The sequence below is a fragment of the Megalops cyprinoides genome, chromosome 2 (assembly GCF_013368585.1).
Source record: "Megalops cyprinoides isolate fMegCyp1 chromosome 2, fMegCyp1.pri, whole genome shotgun sequence".
NCBI classification, from domain to species: domain Eukaryota; kingdom Metazoa; phylum Chordata; class Actinopteri; order Elopiformes; family Megalopidae; genus Megalops; species Megalops cyprinoides.
The window spans coordinates 45,333,214-45,353,585 of NC_050584.1; the positions used below are offsets into that span (position 1 = coordinate 45,333,214).

The 20,372-nt window shown below is 40.4% G+C and overlaps 1 protein-coding gene across 2 annotated transcripts in view; it reads left to right on the forward strand.

Moving 5' to 3' along the window:
• The first annotated feature begins 2,145 nt into the window (after nucleotides 1–2,145).
• LOC118772396 (guanine nucleotide-binding protein G(I)/G(S)/G(O) subunit gamma-7) overlaps nucleotides 2,146–20,372 on the forward strand; it is a 64,243-nt gene continuing 46,016 nt past the window's right edge. Inside the window, exons 1-2 of one of the 2 annotated variants that reach the window (XM_036520677.1) lie at nucleotides 2,147–2,345; nucleotides 13,512–13,580. The gene's annotated coding sequence lies outside the window, so the exon portion shown is untranslated. Of the gene's footprint in view, nucleotides 2,346–13,511; nucleotides 13,581–20,372 lie in introns of both variants that reach the window. The other variant, XM_036520679.1, reaches the window with a different exon arrangement.

The following is a 20,372-nucleotide window of genomic DNA, read 5'->3' on the forward strand; positions in this document are numbered from 1 at the left end:
AAACATTAGAAACATAGCTTTTGGCTGCCCAGATTCATTCACTATACTCCACATCCATCTAGAAACACTGTATCTCCCCATTGAGATATCATATCTGTTTTGGTTTGTTTTAGGGTTTTTTGCTCTTTGTTCGTTATTTCATTTAAAATCCCTATTTTAGTATCAATGACAATCGAATGGGGAGCTATCGTATTGTATATTTTAATAATTATACCCTAGAAATCCACAATCACATAAGATTATTATTCATTTTCACTAGATTATGATATAAATATTAATAATATAGATTATATGATCCTTATCTAGAACACATTGTGTTTACCCTGTTACCATTTCAATGATAAATACATAACTTCTGCAGCTTTGGCATCTAAATTCTAAGTTCTTAATTCAGAATTAAGCAGGAGATGCTAAAAACAATATTCATTAAGCAAAAGCAGTAGATATAAAGACTTTACTATATAGTTAAGGTGCTCAAAAAGGTTTTTACAAAGTCTATAACCATTTCATATAATAGGGATTAGTACATATTTAAGAAATTATAAAATGGTTTAAAAAAATCCTCAGAAGAATACATTTTCTTTTTATTTTTACAGATGCCCCATACCCAGATGCTTTTTATTAGTCGTTGTAGGAAAGAGAATGTTATGACCAAAATCCCCCCATTTGTTTGATTATTAGGAAGTTGCTAAAATATATACTTGTGGTGAAAAGTGAAAAAAAAGAAAAAAACACCAGAGATATCTATTTAGGGCTCCATTTTAATGCCAACAACGAACTGATTATGCACATCCTCCCTAAGTTATCTTGTTATACAAACATCCCATCCGGTTGACTATCATTGTGGTCTTCTGCTAATCTTGGGCGACATCAGATCATGGTATTGATGATATGTTCAGCAGATGGAAAGATTATACATGTTCCCAATCAGCAGGTTAAAACTGAAGGATCACACTGAAGGAAGACTGCACGCCTACATGACCTCTGTCATGATAATGCTTTCCAACGCACACTACTTCTCAAAGTAGTAGGGTACTGTATCTGTTTTCATTTCAGACAAAATGTTCTCACTCAAGAGGACTTTGCGGTATAATAATACGCGTTGAAAGTGGGGGATAAGTTACTGATAACTATCTGATACTGTCTGAAATCCAGCCACGTAAGGTACAGTAACATTTTGAAAAGCAGCGTGTGTCGGAAAGCAGCCTAATACGTGGTATGGAATTTTAATTGGTCCTATAAATGCAGCGCATGTGGAATACTGAACATTAGCCTGTAGAGTGCAGCATTTTCTACATGGTTGGTATCCAATGCACAGTATACCAGTATGTGTCTGTTTAGTTAGTTTCTTAATGCTTCCTTAATCATTCGTAGGGTAATGAACGTTTTTTCCTCTTCAACGCCGATGCGCGCGTATGCACAGAGGTCGATTGGTCGTTTTGGCCGCAGTGCCTTAGACCAGGTTTCTATATTGCTGGATTACGATTTCCAGTTGTGGACTTCACGACGTGGAAAAGCTATGTTGAACAACTGTGCCTCCCTTGGCCATTATCCATTACTGCCAGTCGTGGTATGGATATAATCTTCCAGTTGCGCTGTTTTAGCCAGTTATTTACTAACGCGTTCCTAAAAAGTCCACATCCTGTAAATCCGGAGTATCCTTGTTATGTTAACATATGGTGCACTGCATTTGTTTACGTTCAGATTACTTTACTTAATAAAAGGGACACAAGACACGTTTTTGCAGCGTTGTTACCGCCACCACTACCAACCTACTGGCTACTACTACCACCGTCAGTAAGGTGGCCAGTAGTATCACTAAATAAATCTTGTTTCGTTTCATACTCGTACCTAGATAAAGGTCGCATTTCCACATATAATCCTCAAAAAATGTATGCTGCCCTGAAACAAATCACAGTAGTGAACATATGGTCAATTATTGTAAACTCGAATAAATTGGAAAATAGCTGTCAAAGTTATTCTGCGAAAAAGATAAATAAACATCGTAAGGGTGAACGAGCCTGAGGTACAACCTAACTTCAGTCGGAGTGAGGGGGTGGAGAGGGCAGCTATTGAAGAACTGATTGGTTTTCCACGTTCAATAAGAGCCGCCTTGTTACTCGGATCGCGACTGTTCTTTGCCCTACTACTCCAAGGAAATATAAAAAAGAGAGAAAAAAGCAAGTTTGTGTGCGAGAACGCTGTCTCAAGTGGTGGAGAGAGGGGGGAAATTGGGTGGACTCTGGTAAACGGAGGGGGGCTATTGGGTGAGGAGAGAGAGAACGAGGGAGTGGGCGAACAAGGGGGAGAGAACCTGGCCCTTTAAATTGCACATCTTTTCGGAGGTGAGTAGCTGAATAGTCCTATTTGTTATTCTTTGCACAGGTGTGGAAAGCATGCATTTTACGTTTTTTAAATCAATTTTATTCTTCGAAATAGGGAGGGGGGCTGGAGAAAGGAAGCGGTGGCGTTCAACTCCTTAACGGTGTCTTATTTAGTGCCGCTTCTAAATTTTCGCTAATGTGTACAGTGGGAGTGTGGAGGGAATCGTTTAATACTCGGTGTTGCCATAAGAACGGTATTCTCCGTTTATTTGATCTTAAAATCGTGTTTAAGACCCTTACAACGGTACAAATACAGCAGCAAGAGGGGTGTAATTTATCAACGCAAATATTTTCTTAACGTTCATTTCGATAGACTGTACAAGTGTACATGGCTCCGTGAAAACGTAAAAGTGCCTTATTTAGCGTGCAAGATATGTGTCGGTTATTAAACTAAGTGGGGTTTTGTGTTGTAACTGTTTTGTGTGTCAGGGGGAGACGGACACACCACAGGTTAAAATAAAAAACAGCGTTGGGTCTTAGAGCAGTCGGTAGGCCAGAAAAGAATAACAATACACAGCAACAACGGAGTTGGCTGGTGGATACAAATATGGTTGGGTTGTTTTCATCAGGTGTTAATAAAAGCAAACTATTACGACTAAGTGGTGGTGGCTGTTCCTTCAAGGCCTCAATACAGTTGGAGTCTTTTAAAATAAAGGGCTCCTAATATGTATCATAACAATACGTCTAAGTGTAGCGTCTGAAATTAATTAATTAATAGTATTCAGAATAAAATACAAGAAATGTGAAATCATGGCATCAAAATATTGGCACAAACTTTTTTTCATGAATAAATATTAAAGGTTGCCTTTTAACTGATACTATCGTGATTTGATGCTCAATTTTTAATGGCTCAAATGTAAAATAATTGACCATATAAAACGGTTCTATTTAATAAAAGTAGGACAAATAACAAACATGTTAAGTTTTTTCCACTTTGTCATTTGCAAATTTCGGTGCCTTGAATACTGTGTGCTGACTGCGGAATCAACAGGCTAATTAAAATCAGAAGAGAGCCTGCAAGCACTTTCCTCATTACTTGTGGCTCTTGGCACATGGGTTACAATTATTCCTGCACAGCTCTGTGAGCTATGTAAGGTGATGAATATATAGGGTTTGTTTTAGTCCTAAGTGTAGAGCAAGTAAATATTTTGTCTCTGAATCTTTTGATCAGATGCATGTCATAGAAAGCACAGTTTCGTTTTATTGGAAATAATCAGTTTGCCTCAGGCTGTGGTTCCCAAGCGGCACTGTCCATGGTGCACCATAGTAAATTTCTGTCTCTTTTTGGCCCCTCGTATTACTGTGACAGTTTCATCCAACACTACTTAGTCATACAGTAAGTAAACAACATTAAAGGGTTGTTAATGCAACAGAAACGTGAAGTAATGTGCTGAAGGGAATGCAGTTGTAGCAGTTATTCATAAAGAAAATACCACGTCCCATTGATAGATTTACTTCTGAAATTTAAGATGATGTGTTGCATTCCTGTTTTACCTTGTGTTCACTTTCATGGTTCTGTAAGTGCATCCCATACTGATTGTACAGATAGTTTGTACACCTTTGCCTTTAAAACATATATGTAGTAAAGTGGTGTTAGATCCAAGAGGGAAAAGTGACAGATTTGTTCATTTGTAAATGATTTAATAGAGGTGTTATGGCAATGGAAAATCATAGTTCATGTGTGATGAGGACCTCATGAAATGACCCAGCGGCCAGTTAGGTAATAGCTGTTCTATCCCAGACATTTGATTTCACCTCAGATATGGATTACCAAATAAAATGTGTAATTTGAAGGACAGTTTATATCTCTTATGTGAATCCGATCGCAAGAGCTTCAAAGTTGGTGTCAAACTCTGCACACTACAAGACCAGTGTTTTTTCCCCCCAAACTTCAGTTAATCCAACATGTGCATGTTCTTGCAAAAGCATTAGGTTACATGTCTATCTTGATGTATTCTTTTATGTTCAGTTTTTAATCCACAGCTAAGCACAAACATTTGGTCCTCACAAAGTAGTCTCCTGTAAAGTTCACTTATATAAACTTGAATAGACCTTGTTTTGTATAGCTCCAATGCTGTGTGTGAACGGTTGCACCCTAGTAATATTTCTTTAAGCATTCTCTACTTGTGAAAGGAATCTGCTTTATGTGAGTCTGCCCAAGCCCACCCTCACCTCCTTTCTGAGTGCACACAGGTTTTGACTTGGGATTGGGATTTCAGCTGCCGGTTCTCATAGAGCCAATGAGGCATGCCACATTCTGTGATTCCTTTGATAATATTTGGCTCAGGTTCAAGTAATGCCCCCAGACTGTCAGCACTTTCTGTTCCTGAGAGACAGCCATGCCACTCAAGTAACTAATCAGTGGTTAAAGTCCATTTATTTGTCTATACTCTTCATTTAATGCTTTCTTTGAATCTGAATAGATTACCCCCTCCTTCAGCCTTCAGCTCCAGTAATCTTATTAACTAATTAGGTGTAGCTTTGAAAGTCTGGACATTATGTGCCAAACATGATCCCTAATAGTTAGTATTATTTTAGGTGTTGTAGGGCAACACGTTGGCCTATTGGAAAATTTTGCAGTAAGGTGACTGTAAAAAAAAAAAAAAACTGCTGATAGATAAATCAAGAATGAAAACCTAGAGTAAAAATGGTGGCTTTGATAAAATAGCAGTGATGATATCTGTTATCCCATTGTTTTCTTTTTGGCATTGTTTGTGTTGTATGCTCTCAAATTCAAAGTTTACGAAGTTTTAAAGAGATGAATTTGGGTGTCATCATTGTGCCTTGTTTTGTTGTCGGGCATTATGAACATTGAAGAAAGATTGGTGGACAGTATTGAAAAACAACGAAATAAGTTATATTAATGTTTTAATTTAATTTTACTTTCTTTTTGAAATTTTGCTTGTAGGATGCTGTTCTCAGATGGTGGGGATGAATTTTGTTTGATTATTGGAGCTGCCAGAACTGGTTTGAGGAGTTGGTTTGACAGAGAACAGGTGTTTTTAAGTCTTTGTTTGTTACCTTGTTAAGTCGACACGCATGTAAAATGGGATTTATTTTAGGGAGATTAGCCTCCCAATTTTTCACTCTCCAACTAGTCAGTTCAATATTAATCTCGTGGACGATAATGCAAAACTAAGAGCATGGCATGCTGTGGCAAAAAGTGGAAAATAAATTTTTATTTTTGAATACCGGCTGATACTTTTTCCAGGTTATTACAGATTTTAAAGCTAAAAGTCATATTTAGTATGTTTGTCTGGCTTTTACTGGAATCAAAATGGATAATCATGAGCCTTGTCTTTACAGACAACAGGGGTGCTTTTTATATTACTTATACTGAATGTGATGCCCCCCTTAGTTCCTCTTGTCAGAGGCTGGGGTCATTCGCATCCTTGTGTATTATTGTTTGTTAGCCCAAATAGGAAGAGGGCTCTGACGGTGATTTGATTCGGACCACTGGTCAATAATGGGCGGATCTGTCGCTATAGACCATGTGGTTGTTTTCGGGGGGAGTGAAATGGGGCTTACTTGATATGAGTTTGATGTCGTCCTCAGAACTCTGCGTCTGTATGTCAGTCAGCTGGGTCATGCACACTATTGGCACAACTTGTTTTAAGGACACAGGGTGTCGTTTTCATCCTTAGTTACCTCCAGCAGCAGATATCCCAAACTGTCGACTTATCATTTGCCATTTGTCGCTGAAATTCAGTTTTTAGACTCATGGTGTGTTCTTACAAGATATGATAAAGCACCCAAGACTTTCTAGCAAGTCAGAAATGTTTTTGCTTTCAGTTGAACAAACACAGCTTTTGAAAGAGAATGCAAAAACTAAACTTATCACTCAACAGCATAAAATGGAAACAGCAGTTTATAAACAGGCACCTTGAGAGCCATGGAAAAGAAAGACACAGTGGCAATGGTAGTGCTAAAACAACAACAACAAAAAAACGTTGGTCAGAAGTAGAAGACAAGGAATAGAGTGAGCTGTGAAAAAAAAAAAAAATATATATATATTTATTCAGATCCATCCACAGCAATGGCGAGCCTTACTGTGACAAACAGAAACACAGTGAGTAGAAAGAAATAGTGTGGTGGCTGTGTAGAAATGGCATGTGACTTTGCATGGGCCAGGATTATGTTCTGTACCTGAAAGAAAATGGAAATCTTGGTATTAATTACAATAATAATTGTTGCTGTATTCTGATGTGGTGAGATATGATAGTCCTCCCTGATTTATGAACGTGTGCGGTATTCAAGCCTTTGCACCGATCATTTGACAGTAACCAACTTGCAGAGTGTGACAGATGTACTTGCAGTACACTCATTTATAATTCTTGAAGAATTGTACTGTGGGATTTATATTTATCTGAGGTCTTTGTGCCTCTGTAATAATGGTTGATTCATCCCCCTTTGGAACAGTGTTGTATACACATGAGCAGCTAACATATTCTTATTCCTGATAATAATTTTTTTTTTCCCTTACAACATACATGCATTTTTAGGGAGTGGAAAATTTTTGAGACTTACAAACTTATTTTGAGAGGTATGAGCATGGTGCTGGTATCCGCATCACTGACATGGTGTCTACAGCTTGTCTTTGCTCCATCATCTGTAAATGTGCAAGACAGTACAAATGTCTGTTGATCTGTCTTTGTTTTTTACATTATAGTGGGCTGGTTGCTGATGATCATGTCATTCTTCCATTTTTTGTGAACTAATAGAAAAAAACACTGGAACGGGTCAGAGTTCAGTGTTCTTAACTTGCATTATGTAATGCACTACATTAAAATAGCATTTTATCAAAATATTTTAGCCATTAATTTGCCATGGGATTATTTTTTAAGTAGCTATGCATTTAATCATCTGAAAATGTAATCCAGTTACAGAGGGCCTGTGGTTAATTTCATGGCCGACTGAAGGTTCTGTTGAGTGTTAATTGAAATGGTGCAAACCGCCCATTTCTGTCTTGCACATGTTTAACAATACAAGCTTTAGAGTTTGACTATTATGTCTGTGTCCACAAGTTGTCATGTGGACAAAAACTGTGCAGGCAGCTTGGTGGTAATGTTTATAATTATGATTATATTTTATTTTTACACGAAAGCAACATATTCATAGAAACTGTCCTGTAAACCAAAGGTACGTAAGAGTTTTGAATAATAACGTATATTTATTTATATATATATATATATATATATATATATATGACACCTTTGTTTCAATCTATCCTGATTGGCTGCCTCTAGTTTCCCAGCATGCGTAGCAAAGAAAGAAATAGAGAGAGATGACAAAATGCATTCTGGGATTTGTATGAGCCAGGTCCTCCGAGTGATGATACCTTATGGCGCTGTGACCTGATACCAAGCACTCTTCATATTTTTTCTAATCCCAGTTTATTGTTGGGTTTCATGAATAGTACTTTCAATAGCATAAAGTGCCAACAAAAAGTCTAGTAAGTTATTAGTGTTTCATATTGGACCACTGCTTGCAATGAGAGACTCATGTAAGAAGAAAAATAACATGTAAAAGGCACGAGCAGCGAGGTGGAGTTACACATGGAAGAGGAATTAAGATGTGGCAAGAGAATCTGCACCTATTTTATCCATCAGCAGCTACCACTACAAACAACGGTAGTCTGATCATTTGAGAGAAGTGGCAGGGTAGCTTGATATATAAGGTTGGTGACTTTATGTGTCGGAGAGTAATGGTAAGTGTGTTATATTGTTATATAACCTTACATGGTAGCTTCAGTAACCAGTGGGCAGCGCCGTGTGACTGAAATTGCTGCCAAGTCCTGGGTTGGTGACATACAGTTGTACAATTCCCTGATTTCATGAATTGTGCCAGCTTTGACTTCCCTAATTCTGCTGAAGCACATGTATGATGTATGTCAGGTTCACTCATTGTACTCTTGCAGTTTCATTTTTTCAGATTCTCACTGAGGCAGCACATAGCACTTTATCATTTAAAAACCCAACCACAGAGATGCATTCTGGTCCCACAGTCTTTGGGGCATTTCAATCAAAATGAAGAAAAAAAAAAATCTGGTTTTATAGTAAGTTATTTTTTGAAGTGATATTTACCCTGCAACAGATGCTTGCTTGCTCTATAATTGAACCAAAACTGGATAGTCGTATTTTGTTTTTTTAACAGATAGTGGGAAAAGGGAGTGTTCCACTAGTGCTATACAAACAATACTGATGGAAAGCCGTATGTTCCTCTGTGATCACATTTCCACTAGCTAGCGAGTAACCCAACAAAAAATATTATAGCTAAATCAACAAAAGTTGACTTCAGTGTTGAACCAATATGATATGGGAGGCTGTAAAATATTGCAAATTTTGGTGTTATGGGCATTTGTGTTTTTTTTTTTTTCCTCACGCACAAGGTGTTGCTGAGTAGCTAAGTTAGATTTAGCTAGCTGTAAGAAGGAAGAAAAACAATCCACACATACCTACACAAGCATACCATGCAGCTGCCCTATCACACTTCCTGGGCATATTGGCTGGCATGAGTCTTTTACATTTTCAATCTACAATGAAAGTGTAATATTTTATGACAAAAAGTAGTATTGCCTCCAAATTTTGTCATTGTGGACAGATGCTTTGTAGTAGATTGAACCATCATTCTTGTAACCCACACTCAAAATTATCGGTCAGCTTCATGTAGTTTACTCCAGTGTACAGCTGCGTTTAATAATTTGTGGTCCTAAAAATCATACATTTCAAAATGCTAAAATAACACTTCTCATATACTTTTCATATATGATGGAAGTGAAAATTACTCTAAAAAACAGAAAAGCATACAGTATTAAACTGAGCACAACATATTAAGGCAGTGAAGAGAAATGTTTAGGTTGCCATTGTTTTTGGATGGTTGTACATCTGCATCCTAAGAACCTTGTAATGTATATGCGAGATCACCTTGGGGATTTAGCAATCAGAATTACACCTTAGGCACGACTGGTACCCCTGCCAGTATGACCCTCTTCTTTAGCTGTCTTGAAGTGTGAGGTTTGTAAACGCTAGGGGTTTCATTGTTGGGTTTTAAATGAGGAGCCAAATTTTCACGAAGTTTGTTCTCTAGCTGCCTGTGGCTCTGATGTGGAGGTCATCATTTTCTCCTCCTTGGCCAAGTCCTCCCGGTTTGTGAAGCAGATCTATGTTTTACTCTGTTTTCATCCTGTCTTTAAAAAATCCCTCCCTGCCTTCCACCTCCTCCCTGATGTCTTCAGGAGATGAGTGTTCATCAGAAGCACGCAGTGACCAGCTCAGTGGGGCTGGTGTCTGTGACCTGAGGTCCAACACTGCTAATGCTTGCTGCAGGGAGAAATCTGGTACTGTGGTACTTGTCCCAGCTGATATTGTGGACCCTCCTGAGGCAGTGCTCTTTCCATTCCATCTGCTCGAGATTACATCAGCGTGCCACCCATGTCTGCCATCCATAGCGGTGGGGAAAACCGCCTCACACTGTACACCAGGATCTTGCTGCCTGCTCACTATTTTCTGTTGCTGAAGTTCAGTCTGTGTGGCATGAGTGTGTGTGGCAAAAATGTGTGGCAAAACATTCCTCACTTTTCAGAGTTTCTGTGCTAAAGGTGGTTTATGGAGTAGAAGGCTGAGAAGCTTGTAGGGAAGCCTGAGTATCCCAAAGTTGATGCCTAGGTTAGGTAATGCCTATCGAGGGTGCTTTGCTGTCTGACCAGTGTGTGCCAAGATTGTTTCTTCGGCTTTTGAATATCGGCACAATCTGTCTTCATTTCTGCATGTGAACAGTACTGTTAATTTACAAAAAATATGCAAGTTGTCTTTTTCTAAGTGTGATCAACCCCAGCACATAGAGGAAAGTCGGTCACTGTTTTTCATGACGATTGGGTGTCTATTTTACATCTTAGACTACATGTAACTGTCAATAGCAAACTAAATTCAACTGGCTTGATATAAAGAAGTCTGTTATCCACCCTACAGTTGTCATGAAATTTCTACCTGTTAAATTTAGACCTGAGTTTCCCTGTGCAGAGCTTTTATTGGCTTAGGCACATTTTATGTCACTATTACACTTACATTACTGTCTACTGTTTTCTTACTGTTCTTGTGGAATTACCGGCTACCAGCTACAAATTATTGAAGTGATGTACTCAAATATTTGTTTATAATCCCATTTACCTTCTGTGACCCTAATACAGAAATAGAGGAGCAGATGGTAGCCATTCAACTTCACAGGTTATACCATTCTAAAGAATTATTTTACAGTTTGCAATGTAGAACCCAGCCCCTGATGCTCACAGTAATCACAGTGCACATAGCTGATTTGTTGAAAATCAGTTTCAGTGTCGATAGGCAGCGTAGCATGTGTTGTCTTGGAAAGAACTGGAGAGGGGTTGGTTTCGTGGGACATCCTGGTATTGTGTTTTTTTTTTTTTTGAAGCCAAACTGGTGGGTGTGGTGAAAGGTTACGGGTGTGTCCCTATGTTTCACATTTGAAAATTAAACAAACGCAAGTCTGACATCTTGCCAAAGTCCATGGGAATTAAATTTGCATCAGTTTTCAATTCACAAAGCCAATCCAGGCTGCAGTCGCTGAAATAGTGGGTATGCACATTGCAGTGTACAATACGGGTTTACTCACAGCAGCCCGTAGAGAGTTTCCGACGTGACTGACCTCATGGATTTTTTTCATGTTGCTATGGTGCTCTGTGACATACCAAGGTACACAGCAGGAAGTAAGGTACAGTACAAAGAACAGGGGCTGCTGAATTTTCTTGCCCTGGCAGTTCTGAATATCAGTGAACATTGCACAAATATGCATTACGTAGTTTTATTTCTGTATGGAGAAACTGCAGAGGGGCCATTTTATTTATGTTCTCTGCATCATTGAGAGAAGGAGCCATGCAATCATCTGGCAGAGCTGTTTTTTGTGCTTCAACAGACTGCTAGAGATCCTGATTTTTTCCTAAGGCCTTCCAGGGACCAAAGTGTAATTACTGGTAGACTGGAGCAGAGCTCTAATTACTGACATAAATCACTTACCTTTTAAGTAGAAGTGCCAGTAATTAACCAGGATTTTTTATTGCTATTTGTGCGCTCTACAATGGCCAGGTGTAAATGGAGGATATGGGTTCATGATGCTTTGCTAGCTTGATGTTGCGAGCATGGCTGAACCTAGTAGACCGCTTTGAAAAGTCATGGTCTACTTGGTTAAAAGGCTTGATTGTGTTTCAATTCCTCACACAAAAGTGCTAATTGTAAGCTTGGATTGGTCCTACTTAAATCTTGTTCTGTCCATGTGCATACAGAGTTTCATTTCATCTTTCCTTACTCTTGAGTTCTGTTCTTTCAGTCACACACAGGGCAATGGCATGTAATTGGAATTCAGTATTGGAAACAAGTTAGAAAATGAAGTCATGCCTCAAACGGTGGATTGTATGACCTTAGTGAAATTGAAAGTGTCCCAGTTTTAAAATCACATGACAGTTCACAAAGCTCTGTTTGGTCTGCTGTGAGGGTGCGTCTTTTGAATGTTTGTTTTTGGTTTGGTGGCGAGCTAGTTTGCGCTGCTAGTTACAGAATATGGTGGACAATACTAGTGTGTGCTGCTAGGTGTAGAACATAATGGGCACTGATAGCGTGCACTGCTAGTTACAGAACATAGTCAACATTGTTAGTGTGGATTGCTAGTTACAGAACATAGTGTACACTTTTCTGTCAAAGTATAATTTATGTTTATACCCAATTTCAGCCCTGACGCACAAACTCTGCATGCTCCCTGAATATTTTGTTAATGCAACCACACTTATGAGTGGTGCAAGTCAGACTGGCTCCATGTGCAAACTGCATGCTCAGCTCTTAGGTTTCAATGTTTGCGTGCGTGTGTGTGTGTGTGTGTGTGTGTGTGTGTGTGTGTGTGTGTGTGTGGCTTTAAATATACACAAGACCCATCAATTCTATTTCTGCAGTTCATTGCATTATGTTGTTCTTGCTCCATTGTGACTTTAAATTCGTCTCATGATCAGTTTGTTTTTCTTTGCATTTTTTGGAATGCTATTTAAAGTATCTAACTATTTAAAGTAACTTTAAATATTGTGGTTCATCATTAAGCCGTTTCTGTTAGTCATGTTTTTAAATAAGAATTCAGCTAGTCAATAATAATTATAAATCTTCACGTGGTTTCTGGACATTTTTACAGTCTTTGAAGAGATGGAGAGAGAGAGAGACTGGTGAGATTATCCATCTCTGTTATTCTCTGTTTTGCTCTCTCCTGTACAGAGAAGAGATGGAGGCTGCTCCCTGGTATTTTCTATAAATGTGACTAAATGAACCATTGTTATTACAATTCACAGGAGCATGCCCTATGTGTAAATGGATTTTGAAGCACTTGACAAATTGTAGCAGAGTGGCATGTTTACTTTCATAGATGTTGTTCGGGTTCAGATCGTATTGACTCTTTATTATGCTAAAAGCCCCAAAGCTCAAATTGAATTTTCAGAATAAGCCAGTGGATTCCTGCTGTGTAAAAAAGAAACAAAAAATGAACAAAGTATGGGTTTACACAAGTGAGACACATGCTATGCTGATGCAGCGTGTGTGGTATGAAATTAGGCTTACAGTGATGATAGAAGTGTAGTTCTGATGTTAAGAGACTGTACTTAATGGTACTGTATATGTTTTTTTCATTTGTTCTTTTCTTCCTGGCCAAATCCCCACATCCTGAATCAGTAATTTGATTTTGAGGGTACAATGTTGGATTACAGAAACCAGGCGCCTCCTGGTGGTAGCAAAGGGCATAGCCTGTGAACATTTAAATTTGTTACACAAGACCCATATTATTGTGTTCCAACTATCCTGTGTTTGAAGGTGTCCAATATTTTAGGTAAATTCAAGTTTTTTTCTAATGCTAGCATCATCTTGTAAATATGTATTACTTACTATAATTATATATGGTAGTATGTTCTAAATGTGTAGTGTTGATAATCTATTTTCCTTAGTTAAAAGAAAGGTTTGCACATGGTTAAATTCTCAGGTGGAACAAAAGTCTGTGATAAATTCCCATAGAATTGGGAAAGTGCAGAGATACAGGTGATATTATAATACCTGCCTAATACTGTATGGGTATTTCGGTGTCCTGCAGGGAAAAAAACATCAGTGACTGGACCAGCTGAACAGACTCTGCCTGACTCACTGTCTTGCTGTCATCCAGGTAGGAGCAAACTCAGTGTTGATGTCTCTTGTGCTGCATGATGCTACGCTGTGGCAGAGTTAACGTGAAGTATTCAATGGAGTAGTCCATTCCAGATTTCACTATTTCTCATACCAGTGTGAACTTTGATCAGAGAGGTCAACACTGTAGTGCAAAAGAAATACAACATGAAAAGGGTACTTCACGCACATAGGTACAGGGTGTAGCAGGCACTGATATCCCCGCAAAATGGAGAATACAGTTCTCAGTGCACTTTCTTCCCTCCATCCATGTCCATATTTGAAGGTATGAAGTTTTGAAGTGTTATTTCCTTTGTAATTGTCAGTACCTCCCCTTTGTGATGTGCTCTTGATTGGCACACTCTGGACTGCCGCTTTCAATCTGTCGTATTTGCCCATAAGTGTTTGTTATCACAGTTGTGTTAATCCTCTGCCCTTGAAGAGATCTAGTCTTACCATATCATTCTCACGTAGGGGTGTGGTTTTAGTTATAAAAGCGGAAAAGGGAGGTACGCTCTCTGCTCACTGTACTTGAAAGCTGTAGTACCAGTGTGGTCAATGAACATCTCTGTTTTAGGCTATTCATTTTTGATATCAAGTGAGAAAGTATAAATGGATAACATTGTAAAGAACTGTAACCTATGTAAGTCGCTTTGGATAAAAGCGTCTGCGAAATGAATAAATGTAAATGTAAAGTGTTTTAAGTACTAGCAGACTCAGCCTCGGACCTTTCCTTTATGTCAACCCAGGGCCGAATGAGACATACTTTAAACATTTACATGGAGGTGGATACCATTGCTGTTTAGCATTGTGTTAGGCTTACAATAGAACAACAGGCCTGAAATAGCCTGTCCCTGACAGGAATGCACTGGGTTAATGAACACGAGGCTCAAGTGCAGCGGACTGCCACATTATCACCACATGAGGGCGCCATTGCTTTTCTCTTTGTGTGCTTGTGCCACATCGGCGTAAGCATAGATTACATTATTACATTACAATATTGTCATTTAGCAGACGCTCTTATCCAGAGCAACTGACATAGGTTACTGTACAGAATGGTTCATGCAGTAGAACATGTGTCTGCTTCGCTCTGCACACTTGATCTTCCCTTGCATCAGTTTAAGCCTGTAGTTTGTAGGAAATGTCCTGCCCCCTCCCCTTTTTCAGTGCTCTCCACTACTGCAAATCTTTAAATCTTTAAACACAGGTACCGGCCTTAGGGATTTCCATACTGTTGACATTTGAATGAAGAAAATGCAAGGTGTTCTTTACAGCGTTTCATTGATGGAAAAAAATGGAATATGAAATACATAAACCCTAACCCTAATTTAAACCCTCATTCAAAGCATTTTACACACTGAATTTATTATTTGAATTTCTTGTTCGTCTGTCATATGAGCAAATATCTCTTTCAAATTACATTTTCAAAACTCCTGTGAGATGTGCATGCTTGCCGGATGATTGGCGGGTTTTGTTGGGTACAGTTGCCATAACAACTCTGCCAGCACCCACACTGTGGTGTAAGGAGCTCTCTGAAGCTCTAATTGGATTATTAGGGTGCAGCTCCTTCCACAAACCGCAGCGTAAATCTTCCTTCTTGTCTGTTTGCCGGACAAAATGTCCTCTGCCAGGGTCCTGATGCTTCCTTCCTGGCAGCATCTTTTGTTGCGTACCCCGTCAAATGATTAAGCCATGGTGCAACCTCTGCTGAAAATGATGAAGATGCTGCCTCAATGTTTCTAGTACCGAAAATGCTGTGCCAAAGCTGTCAAGTAGGTTCAGACGCCTAGAACAAGAACTGCGTGTGCTCCTGTGCTGAATGCAGAGCATCCCCACGTAATGAATTCACAGGTACGTGCAAGGGCCGAAAGAACTTCACGGTGCCAGGAGATGAGCTTTTTTCAAACAGGCCCGCACAAAAAGAAAAACGTGCACCTTGCTCACTGACGTATGAAGGCATCAAAGAATACCACAGTGTTGGTGGGGACTGCCTGGGCTGGAGTGTTGAGCTTGTTGTGAGCACTCATTTCAAGAACCATTACAACTAGAGCTGTGGAGGGAGAAAAATGTCATTCTCCTTTCTTGTCGTATGTATGCAGTCAATTAGTATTAACATATGGCCCCATTCCATTGTAAAATTATCCATACCTTTTTTAATCAAGGTTGATTATAATATAATGTGTAGTGCTACTTTGTGCTCAATAAGAATTTTGGTTTTGGTCCCGGTAGATCTGAACATTACAGGATTTATTTACATGAGCCTGTGCACACTGAGTTCTGAGTTGAATCTGGAGAGGAATAGATGCATACAGTCGCAGGTTTTTACTTTCCACCAAGGAGGAGTTGTCCAGCATCCACGGTCAGTGCCCTGCGATCAAAACTGTTGCTGGGTTGCAGACAGCCCCTACCATGCGCTGAACTTGCCCGCAGGCGTGATTAGTGTGGTCTGATTAGGTTGCTGGAACGATGTGTTGATTCATTACCCAGCGTCTGTCAGCGTGGGGAACAGGAGGAGAGAGGGGAGCGGGGCTACTGTGAGGTGGCGGAGGAGTGTGGGGGTGAGCGTAAGATGGCGTGGGGCTTTGTGCTGGTCGTGCGAGCACATCCTGTCATTATAGGGGGTCTCGTTGTTTTGAAGCTACCCCTGAAAACGAGGACATCCGGGCCGGCCTCTTCAATATCCGCTGCCTTAGCAGCCGCAGTAGGCAGGGCATTGTGTGAACCCTGTGAACTGACTCATCATAAACTTCACGGTGAACAGGCAACAAAAGCCTTGAGAGCTCGGGCAATGGGGAGTAATTACCTGCCAGCCCTCCTGCAATCTGCATGTGCCCTCCCTATCTGTTCCCCGCCAGTGCTGAGGCTTATGTGTGCTGATTGTTTGCGGTGTGAGTCAGGTACTTGGTAGTAGGTTATATCATGGCATGAAGGGCACTCATTCACACATCATGGTTTGAGGAGGGATTTTGAGATGTCAGGTGGCCGTTAGAGGGGATTCACCCAATTTAAACCTCCGCAGTTGAAGTTCATGCAAATTTAATTAATTTTATTGTCCCACATCCCTGTAAGCCAGGAACTCAGGCCTGCAGCTTCAGTTTGGGTCAAGATAGCACTCTGATCTCTAATAGACACCAATGATCGTGTAGAAAAGCCCATTATACAATATCCATGTGCAGTGTGTGTTCAGGGTGGTACGTTTGGCACCCCATGTTATAACAAAATGCAAGTGCAAAAAAGTGCAAGAAGTGCAAAAACTCCTACCGTATTCCCATATTGAACAGTGCAGAGTGATTTCAGGATGGGTTTTATGTCTAGATAAATTTTCCAAAATGTACTGTAGCATCGTGTTACTATGCCTCTGTTCTTTGCTAGTGTGTCTCAGGCTTGATTACCTTAGAGGGGAGAACAAGTACTGCTTAGCAGGGGAGCCTCCTGTCTGGTCTATTTTGAGAATTCATGTAACAGGGTTTAATTTGTTGAGCGAGGTTTATGGAATCAGGTGCTTCTGTCTGATTCCTGTTCTGTAACACTCTTCTTATGACAACGGATGTGTGTGGAAAAAATAGATGAAAGATCCTGGGTACTGAGAGTTCTCCTGCAGCACGATTTGTAAACATGCACAGTGGACAGAAACCCACAGTTTGTCAGTTTGATACCTCGATTTTCCTCCACGTAAGTCTGTCCGTGTGCCGCTTGGCGCGGCATCATCTACAGTACTCCCAGCCAGATACCTGTCTCTTACTGTGATGTATTGACTATCTCCTGGCAAAAGGAGGTTTGTTAGTGCATCCACACCGTGCAGACGAACTGGAAGAAATGGTCATGTGGCCACGTCAGAGCAAGGACGTGGAGTGAAAAGCAAGGATGTCTCAAGTGGCCTTTTCCTAACAGTTTGGCAGTCCCCCGGGATTTGTCCTTATAAAAAGGAGCCCTCATCCTGGCCTGTCTTGAGGGAGTGACGCAGGAAGACGTCATTCGAGCGACACTGTGAGGAGTGCTACTGCTGGAGAACAAATAATCAGCTGCTCGCCTTTATCTCCTTCTCACTTTCTCTCTCTCTTACATACCACGTGCACAATCACATATACGCAGCTGCACAAGGGCACATACAGAGACACAGAGAGACATGTAAATACACATAGGACATAGACGTGCAGAATCACATTTATGTATACAGATGCAGACACCCACTCCGACAGTGTACACCTCTGTCTTTATGTCTACAGAGGCGTGTGTGCTTATCTCTGGAAGGAAACGGCAAGAGAAGAGCTCCCCTTACAGACTGTGTGATCAAGTTAGAAAATCTTTTTGCCACCCGCATATGTAGCAAGAATTTTTGCCTTCCCTGATTGTACAGAAGTATTGTTAAGCGTGTGTCCTAAACACTGCAAACATTTTTTCATGTTTTCCTTCTCTCTTAACCTGGGTACATAAAACAGTGAACATACAGCCGGAGACTAAAATGTTTCTGTTTGGTAAAGTAGCAGTGAAGTCGCACTTAAGATTTGAAAGTCTGTCTCATATTTTAAGTGTTATAACATCCAGTACAATTCTGCTGTTCTCCTTGTATGGATGCTAGGAGGTGTCAGTATCCAGATGAAACAATGACTTGTAATATTGTGGTAGCACAATTGGGGCTGTCCTGCATTTGGAAAAGTAATTTGCCTTTTGTTTGGTGGTGAATAGCAGTATTGTACAGAGGGCCTCAGCCTCTAGAAAAATTGGCCTTCTTTCCATGAGAGCTGGGGTCTGAATTGTAAAGACACATCTGTGTTTAAGCAGAAAATCAAATTGCTTCACTTCAGAGCACAAACAGCGTCTCAGAACAAGAGAGAGGAGATGCCCTTTGCGTCATCCATACAATACTGCATTGTGTTTTTTTCCCCTGCATTGATGATTATTCACAGTCTTCATGACCCATTGGAGGCCAAGTGACGTGGAGGGAGCCTGGGCTGGTATATTGAAGCCAGTGCAGTCGTAATTAACGCCAGCTGTCGGAGGAACCATGACGTGTTTCTGTGTGACTTCAATACCTGTGTGCTCTACCGGTCTGCACTTTCAACGCATGCTGAAACAGGGTGCACCTCCTAGTCCTTGGTAAATGGGACCCTATGCAATTTGCTTTCTGGTGACCTGGCCATTAGCTAGTCATTAAAATTAGTAATTAAAATGATTTTTGTGTGAATGAAGGAACCAGAGACCTGAAGTGGACTGAAAACAACAGCGGCCTGTAGACATGTTTCTGCACCCTGTGTGGAGGCCTCAGAGTGGCACACAGCTAATTGACCAAAATTGGTAATGTAGGCCATGGGAATGTGGGGGAGAGGTTAGATGTGTTCTAGTTGTGCACTCTGGTGGTCCTTATTCACAGGCAGTAAATCTGCAGCTCAGAGTGCAGTGTGAGCGGCCTGGGCTGCTCCTTGAAAGCCTCCCTTTCCAGCTCCGCTACTGAACAAGACTCTTATCTTGTGCTGATGTTCCTCCAGCCCTCTGCCCTTTCCCAGTAACTAATCAAACTCCCCACAACCCCCCACCCCTCTCTGCAACTTCTGATGCAATGCTGTGCTTTTGTACGCTAACTTCCCCTAATTCCCAATGGGACTCGCTCCCTCCACCCCCTCTGTTTCCCACTCAGTAGGAGCTGGGATCTCGTTCAGTTTGGCAGCCATTATGAAAATGTTTGCTGAAAGTTTGTAGTGATGCACAGGGGGTGGATGGTGTGCTGCCCTCCATGTCCTCCTGTCCGTCAGCCAGTTTGTCCACTGGTGTCATTGTCTGGGAGCAGTGAGCTGGTGTGGAAGGTTTAGAAGCTCAGTCTGATTCGAACTTTGCATATTCTTGAACATTCTGGCACACACAGCAGAGCATGGACAACCTCACACCACCAAGTCCAGCAGGGCTCTGAATCAGTTCGCTTGCTACGTGTCAGGCCCACTGCCTGTGGGCACAAATGTATTCTGGAATGGTTCTGTGTTTCTTGGCAGCCACATTTGTGCAGTTTTTGATTCGATCAAACCTAGGACCTGTGCCATGGTGTATTCTATAAATTGGGATGTTACCTGCTTGATTTGTCAGTACCACCATTACCCTAACATACATCAAATTTGAGTGGTATTAATCAAAATGCGAGTGTGATTGTATTTCGGTGTTGACACAGGATGCTGCAGCACATATTTGTGTTAGTAAGTTTACAGGCTAAATCTAATCCACACCTTGCTGAAAGATGAATATGAATGCCGTAGTACAGTACAAAGTATGCTTGCAATGGATGATTAAACTTCAGGTGAGCATGCAATGTCTTGTTTTGACTTCAGAACAATGTCTGCAGATTTGGCAAAGCATGAAAATACAGCACATGTCATTCCAACACCTAATGTGGCTACCAAAAAGGGATTCTCACTTCTAAGACAGAAAATAGGCAACAAACGTTGCTTAGCAGAAGAATGTAACTTGTTTTATGAGACTAGCCAGGAAGATGTTCACAAATAAGCAATTTTCTTTGAGGGCTGTTTTAGTTGGTAGTAGTCTGTATTGGCAAACAACTTCTTTTGTTTGCAGTGGATACAATGTATGATCGAATCAGCAGTTAGATAAAGAAAAATATATTGACATGCTCAATAACCATTGATCTCTCCAATCTCTTAATTGTAGGGTTTTTGTTTTATGCCAATTTTAAGCCACAAATCAGTGTTAGAATGTAAATAAGACCCAGCAATATCTCCGTACTGTATGAATAACAAATTATGTTCTTCCATTGTGTCTGTGACAAATATGTTGCTGGTTAAGTGACTGA